At 44.3% G+C, this 7413-nt stretch overlaps 1 protein-coding gene across 1 annotated transcript in view; it reads right to left on the bottom strand.

The window, feature by feature from the left end:
• Positions 1–7413, bottom strand: part of ABHD17C (abhydrolase domain containing 17C) — a 76401-nt gene that overhangs the window by 6773 nt on the left and 62215 nt on the right. The window lies entirely within an intron of this gene.

Below are 7413 nucleotides of genomic sequence, written 5' to 3'. Positions count from 1 at the left end.
GACTGCCAAAAGGACAAACAGATCTGTGTTGAAAGAAGTACGGCCAGAGTGCTCCTTGGAAGCCAGGATGGTAAGACTTCGTCTCTCATCCTTTGGACATATTGTCAGGAGACATTAGTCGTTGGAGAAGGATATCATGTTTGATCAAGTGGAGGGTGGGAGAAAAAGAGGGAGACCCCCAAGAGATAAAATGGCACGGTGGCAGAAGCAATGAGCTCAGGGGTAGCAATGATTGTGAGGTTGTTTCATTCTCTTGTGCACAGGGTCGGTCACTATGAGTCTGTACTCATGGCACCTAACAACAACAACCATTTAAAAATTGACATCATTTAATTTGTACACTTTAGCTTAAACTGAATGTTAATCTGACAAATACAAATGTTAATGGCCTGTTTCAGGACATTCTCTAGTAATTAAGATTCTATGCTGCTCAAAATGCTATAAAAACCATGAATGTGCCATTTTTCCTGACCAATTAACTGAAAACAATGACATGTAAATTTCATGTCAGTATTTAGAGTCATCTCATTTCCTACTAGTCCCTCTTTATATTTTCCTTGATAATCACAAATGCATTTCTGAAAATAAAAAGCAAAGCATGTTTGGCAACTCAAAATATTATGAGCTCTTTCAAGGTGACTTTTTAATAAAATAGAACAGCTATTTATATTTATCAGAGAAAGGCTTCTTTCCTGAGTGACAACTATGAATTGAAGTAATTATATCTCCTATGCTGTTGTTGTTGTTGTTAAGTGCCTTCGAATCGGTTCTGACCCATAGTGACCCTGTATGGGGTTTCCAAGGTGAGCTCAAACCACTGACTTTGTGGTTGAGGTTCAAACTGACTTTGCAGTCCAGCACATTAACCCACAGTGCCATACGAGGACTCTGATGTTTTGTTGTTGTTAAGTGCTGTTGAGTCTGTTCCGACCCATAGCAACCCTGTATAGGGTTTCCAAGGAGGCACTGGTGAGCTTGAACCACCAACCTTGCAGTTCAAATGGCTTTGTAGTCTGGAGCATTAACCCACAGTGCCACACCAGGACTCCAGGACTATGATTATTATTATTGTTGTGAAGTGCCATAGAGTCAGTTCCGACCCAAAGCGACCCTGTCTAGGGTTTCCGAGGATCAGCTGGTGAGCTTGAACTGCCGACCTTGCAGTTGAAACAGCTTTACAGTCTGGCGCATTAACCTGCAGCAGCCACTAAATCTTTCAAAGACTTTAAATCCACCAGTGGCCTCCTTGGTCCTTTCAATTTGCATTTGGGCCATGTGTTGTAAATGGTGAAGTGTCTGACTGCCAACCAAAAAGGCTGGCAGTTCAAACTCACCAGGGTACCTTGGAAGAAAGATCTGGTGACCTACTTCCCAAAGGTCACAGCTATTGGCAGTTTTAGTGACAATATACACAACCAAACATTGGCCTGCACAACTCCAATGACATTGATTAGATTTTCCTATTGTAGCACCATCATCACTAACCTTTCCCAAAACAATCCCACCAACATTAACATAAACTCGGTGTCCCCCTGGTATGGATTGAATTGTTACTGTGGCTAAGTACAGTCGCGACAGTTCTGACTCACAGGGACCCTGTACAGAGTTTCCGAGGAAAGGCTGGTGAGTTTGAACCGCCAGCCTTTGGGTTTAAGCCAACGTTGAGGTAGAGTGTTTATCCTACAGTGCCACACCAGGATTCCCTGGATTGAGTTCTGTCCCCCAATACATGTGCTGTAAATCCTGAGCTCCTATGCCTGTGGATGTAATCCCATGTGAGGGCAGGACCTCTTCTTTGTTATGTTACAAAAGCTGTCTGTTGTGTGCGAGTACCTTGTGCCCATCACCTTCCAAATACAAAGTGATCAGGTTAGGCAACACTGAGAAATGGACGCTAAGAATAGGCCAGAACCTTTTCTCTGAAAGTCTTCCCTCACTTAGAGCTGGTACCCTGAATTTGGACTTCAGCCTCTTAAACTGTAAGAAAATACATTCTGTCTGTTAAAGTCCCCCACTTTTGGTATTTCTGTTACAGCAGCATTGACATCTCCCCTCTCACCCCCACAAAACAAAAAACTGCCCCTTTTCTCTCCCTGTTAACTCTAGTAATCATTGGTGTCTATACATTTGCTTATTTAATAGAAATGAGATCATACTGAAGGGCTTCCAAATGTCTGTGAAAAAAATAGAATTTTTTCACGGACATTTTGAAGTTCCTTTGGACAATTTCTGCCCTTTTGCAACTGACTTCGTTCACTCAGTATAATGTTCTCCAAGTTTGTGGCAGGCATTAGGCCTTCATTTGTTGTTGCTGTTTATGGCTGCAAAATCCTGGTATGGCGCTGTATGGAGCTGTGCTGAACCGCAAGGTCAGTTTGAACTGCAAGTTCGGCGGTTCAAACTCACCAGCCGCTCCTCAGAAACCCTCTACAGGGTTGCTATGAGTTGGAACCAACTTGATGGCATTCAACAACACCACCCCACATGTGGATACTGCTTAGCTGGCCATCTGTTGATGGCATTTCGGTTGTTTCCACCTTTTGGACATTGAGAAAAGTGTCTGTGTTCCCGCCTTCACTTCTTCTGGGTATATTAGACTTGTGATTGCTGGGTTACGCTTCAGTTGTTAAGGAATCACACATTTCTACTCTGAAACACACATAGTTGCTACAAGTTGTCAACTTGTTTGGCTTTTTAAACAGCTATGTGGAATACAGGCCAGGCTTCCCAGCCTCCCTTGCAGCCTGGTGAGCCAGAGAACTAAGATTGGACCAATAGTGACAACCGCAGCCTCCAGCTCCCCACCATTTTGGTGGGAAGGAAGTGTTGCCATGCAACCTGATGCAACGCTCTTGAAATGGTGGTGGAGCAGACTAAAAGGAGCCCAGGAAGACATATACTTACTCTATAATCTACAAAGGATAGCCACAATATACCAAGAGTAGTTAGAAATTAAAAAAAAGCGAACAAAACCAACATGTCATAGACGGGGAACCCCAAATGCCTAATATTCATCGAGAGATGGCAATACTCAACTTCCTTAGTATATGAGAATGCACACACAGTCCATGAGACAATCATAAACCCATGAAGTTGGAAAATAGGAAAAAAGCAAGGTAGTGGCAAGCAATGGCAAGGACATGGCAAAGTGGAACTCTGGGATACTTCTGTATGAGTGTAAATGAGTTTAGCCACTTAGGAAAGCAATGTGATACCATCTGGTAAAGTTCTGGTGTGGCGCTGTAGGATAAGCACTGTACTGCTAACTGCAAGGTTGGGGGCTCAAAGCAGCAGCTGCTCCTCAGAAACCCTATACAGGGTTACTATGCATCGGGACCTATTTAACAACAACAACAGTCAAGTTGAAGGATATGATTCAATAATTCCACTTTCGGGTACAAATCTTACTACAGTGTTGTGTGCCTCTGGGTTGATTTTGATGCACAGTAACCCTGTGCTGTATGTAGTTGAACAGTGCCGTTGTGATGATTCCGACTCATAGCGATCCTATGTTTAACAGAACAAAACACTACCCCGTTCCGAGCCATCCTCACAATTGTTGTTATGTTTGAGCCCACTGCTGCTGCCACGGCGTCAGTCCATCTTGTTTGTTAACCCTCAACTTTACCAGGCCTGATGTTCTTCTCCAGGGACTGGTCTCTTATGATAATATGTCTGAATTAGGAGACTAAGGTTTGCCATCCTTGCCTTCAATGAGCAACTGGCTGTACATCTTCAAATACAGAATTCTTTTTCTTCTCCAACACCATAATTTAAATGCATCCATCTGCTACAGTCTTTCCTTATTAATTGTCCAATTTTCACATGTCTGTTAGGTGACTGAAAGGAGCCTTGGTAGTGCAGTGGATTACAAGCTGGGCTGCTACCTGCGAGGTCAGTGGTTTGAATCTACCACTTGCTTTGTGGAAGAAAGATGAGGCTTTCTGGTCCCATAAAGATTTACAGCTTCAGAACCCTTATACAGGGACATTATGAGTCGGAACCTACTGCGTGGCACACCACTACCTCCACTACCATGAAGTGATTGAAAATACCATCGCTTGGGTCATCTTCAAATTGTTATCTTTACTCTTGTACACTTTAAAGAACGCTTGTGCAGATTTGCCTAATGTAATACATCGTTTGATTTCTTAACTGCTGCTTCCATGAATGTTGATCCAAGCAAAATGAAGTCTTTGCCAACTTCAGTCTTTTCTCCATTTACCTTGAGAATTTTTGTTTTCTTAACATTGAGGTGCAATTCATACTGACGGCTGTGTTCTTTGGTCTTTGTTAGTATTTTAAGTCCTCTTCACTTTTAGCAAGAAAGCGAGGTGGTATTATCTGCATATCGCAGGTTATTAGTGAGTCTTCCTCCGATCCTGATGCCAGCCTCTTCTTTGTATAATCCAGCTTCTTGGATTATTTGCTCAGCACACAGTTTGAGTAAGTATGGTGACTTTATGTGGGTAATTCTCAAATTCTAACTCTCAGCCCGAGCCTTTCCCCTAAGATGCAGAGCAGAATGGCCCCTCTCACCTAGAGGAAAAGATGGAAGAAATGAAATGACCCTTGTGCCCACGCTAATTCTCAGTGCCTTCACTGACCTCCCCCACCTCATTTCACCAACACAATGATCCTGAGACCAGGTATGTGTCCCCATTTGCAACAAGGAACTTGTTGATAGGCTCTAAGTTAAATAACTTGCTCCAGGTTCATGGGAGAGGGAGTGGCTACGCTACGAATTTACAATGGACCTGACTCCAAAGTCCACATGTTTATGGGTACAAGCTCTGGTAGCACAGTGGTTAGTAATCGGGCTGCGAACCTCAGGGTCAGCAGTTCAAAACTACCAGCTGTTCTGCAGGAGAAAGATGAGGCTTTCTGCTCCGGTAAAGATTTACAGCCTCGGAAACCCTGGACAGGGTTGCTATGAGTCAGAACCAACTCCACTGCACATAACAACAACAACAATTCACTACTGGCTCTCCTCAAAACCTTCTCAATGGCTTGGTCATCAGGTGGGATTCTTAAAAGTCACATTCCCCTCAGTTGGCAATCCAGTATCCAAAACCAAGATGAAGATAAATGAAAAGCTGTTGTTGTTATTAGGTGCCATCAAGTCAGTATTGACTCATACACAGCGACCCTATGTACAACAGAACAAAACGCTGCCCAGTCCTGGGCCATCACCACAATCTACGTTGTAGCCCACTGATGCTACAACTGAGTCAATCCATCTCGTTGAGGGTCTCGTCTTCTTTTTTTCTGATCCTCTACTTTACGAAACATGACATCCTTCTCCTAGGACTGGTCCCTCCTGACAATATGTCCAAGGTGAGTTGTTAACTGATTACAACTAAAGTTTTAAATTGTGTTCTCCCAGTAATGTTAATTTCATGATTTTGTACACCTCAGTTTCTATAGCTGAAATGCTATCTTTCTCTTTTTTTCTCTCTCTTTTTTAATGCATTAAAAAAAAAAAAAAGTTCCTGCATATCTCGTTTGGACCATGCATAGACCCTCTGGGGAACAGAAATATGACTACAGTGTGTCATCTGATGGTTTCAAGAAGTGATGCATGTACACAACAGAGACACAAGCAGAAGCCAAGTCTCAATGTAAGACGAGTGGTCGAGGCCATGGGAGGTCACAGCAGATGAAGTGGAGAGTCAAGAGTAGGTCAGGTCAGAGCCTTGTTCTCTGTCAGCTGCATGCATCTATGTCAAACTGATCCGATTTTTATCCGACTCTCCCTCCCTGAGATCTCCTCATTCCACTTGTGCTCCTTGACCTAAATGTGTGCTAAGTAGATACATTCTTACATGCTGTTCTCTCGGGAAAGGCTGGGTATGTTTATGAAACTAAGTATATTTACCTTATGGCAGAATCTCACGTTAAGAGTGTCACCTGATCTTGCTGGGGTCAGCCCAGGATGACCGCAGGTCAGGGCCTGGGGTTCCATTCCAGGTTCCAACAGTCTGAAACCTCACCTGTGGTATGTGGATAGCCTGAAAAGCTGAGATTTATGAGGAAGGGTTGGACACAGGATGGGACATTCTGCTACCAATGATCAGGATTCAGGACCTGTCAAGGAGTCATCAGGTGCCTTTCGATTTCATCACTTCCAGGAAACTAAGATCTCACATCTGAGGGTCTCCTTTTGACTACAACATGCTTCCCCTCCTCTCCTGACCCCCTTCTCCCCACCAACCCTTCTGTCTCCATTTCTTTCCGCTGCCATACTAGCAACATCACAAGTGCGTGCTCTTTAATAAAGAAGACAAACTTATTTTCTCACAGTGTAAGGCACCGGCTCTCAGGGAGGCCTTTTCGCTCTGCTCTGGGGGGGACATCCTAGTCTCAGCTTTGCTAGCATTCTTTGGAGGTCTCCAGGTGACATCTCTCTTTCCCCTGTGCATGCCTGCTGGCGTCTTTGCCTCATCTGTTCTTTTATGTCTCAAAAGTAATTCACTGAAAACATACTTTATACTGACAAGGAACTCATTAACATGAGACAGAAAACCCCATTCCCAGATGGGATTACATCCAGACATAAAGGGATTAGAATTCACAACACATTTTGTGGATCTGTAACATCCATAACATCTTCCCTGACAGGGTATCATCACCACTGTTGTTGTTAAGTGCTGTTGAGTTGGCTGGTGGGTTTGAACTGCCGACCTTGTGCTTAGCAGCCCAGTGCTTATCATACAGTGCCACCCCATGACCACTTGCCCCTCAAATTTCTTCCAGGCCAGAATTCTGATTTTATTTGTCTCCATACCTATGCACAATCCATCTTCTTCAGCTTCCAGTGTTACCACCTCCGGAACACCCTTTCATGGCCTGACCACCCTACTGCTCCAGTCCCCAGCCTTGGCCTAGGAGAATCCGCCGGAGGAAGAGTCAGGGAGGCAGGTGAGAGCTGAAGGCCTTTCCTCCCACCACCAAACCGTGCCACCATCTGTATTGTCAGAGCAGCATAGATGCCAAGAGACGGAATCCAGAGGTTTTCTGAAGAGTCAGTACCATACAGGCTAAGGACCCAGTCAGCCTGCGGATATACATTTCTTCGAAGGAGCTGATCATGGAGTGTAGGAGAAAACATGTTAACAGGGCAGCAATAGGCAGTTTCATGCTGTGACTGGAAGGTCAGCCTGGAGTGGCTACAAACACAGTATAATTAATGAGCTCAGGGAACACCATAGATCCAAGACGGTGGGAAGATTAAAGCTGTTGGACACAGTATTAAGGGGCGAGGTAGGCAGTGGAATCAGGAAGTCTGTCTATGAGGGAAGGTGTTGTTGTTGTTGTCAGGTGCCATCGAGTCGGAACCGACTCATAGCGACCCCATGCACAGCAGAACGAAACAATGTTCGATCCCGGGCCAACCTCACTACCGCTGCCACA

This window comes from Chrysochloris asiatica, unplaced genomic scaffold (genome assembly GCF_000296735.1).
Source record: "Chrysochloris asiatica unplaced genomic scaffold, ChrAsi1.0 scaffold00156, whole genome shotgun sequence".
NCBI classification, from domain to species: Eukaryota; Metazoa; Chordata; class Mammalia; order Afrosoricida; family Chrysochloridae; genus Chrysochloris; species Chrysochloris asiatica.
This window is presented reverse-complemented; position numbering and strand designations above follow the sequence as displayed.